General features: G+C 41.9%; 1 pseudogene; it reads right to left on the bottom strand.

Moving 5' to 3' along the window:
- LOC112549929 overlaps positions 1 to 166 on the bottom strand; it is a 6,685-nt pseudogene extending 6,519 nt beyond the window's left edge.
- Positions 167 to 732: the final 566 nt, after the last annotated feature.

Here is a 732-nt window from a genome sequence, read left to right as displayed (position 1 = left end):
GTCCCCCAACACTGCCGTGGCAGGCTGGCTTTTTCCCCTGGCTCGGGCTTGCTCCCCACTCCCCCATGCATTGGGGCTAGGTCCATTCCCCCCTCCCCCGCTTCATCTGTTCTGTTGCTGCCGCCTCCAGGGAGCAGGATGCTCCGTCCTGTGTCCCCACCGTCATGGCAGTGGGCTGCCTTCTGTCAGAATGCTTCTTCGCACTGTTTGTCAGCCAATCAGAGCGCAAATAAAGTGTTACAGACAGACAGGCTTAGGCTTTTATAATATTTGAATTTTACCAACATAGGAAATTTTGCATATATTAATAGGAAACTAGTTTTAACTCCACTAAAAAGATAAAGTCTTCTCAAAATCAAAGTTTCCACGTAAGAATCATATATAAAGCATTTCTCAATTTTAGTTGGCCTACATACAGAGATAACAGTTCTTTGATTCAAAGACAACACAGTTTCTGTTTCCAGAGTTCTCCCCATCACCATTTACATATTAGAGACTCTTATGTTTAAGAATCAGGCACTTTCTAGCAACAGCAGCACCTAAATGTCTGGAAATGTATACTCCAATGTAAATAAAATATATGAATTCCTTAATTTTGCTTTAAAAATTGGAAGCTGAAGTTACAATAGTGATAGCAACTGTTGCTAGAGGACTTGTTTGTGCCCTTGTGGCTTGCATTTAAACAGGTTTCTACTCTAAGGTAACCATAGAAACTGCAATGAAGAGTCTCAT

The sequence above is a fragment of the Alligator sinensis genome, unplaced genomic scaffold, assembly GCF_000455745.1.
Source record: "Alligator sinensis unplaced genomic scaffold, ASM45574v1 scaffold570_1, whole genome shotgun sequence".
NCBI lineage: Eukaryota > Metazoa > Chordata > Crocodylia > Alligatoridae > Alligator > Alligator sinensis.
The sequence above is the reverse complement of the archived record's forward strand: the minus strand, read 5'-3'. Positions and strand labels throughout refer to the sequence as shown.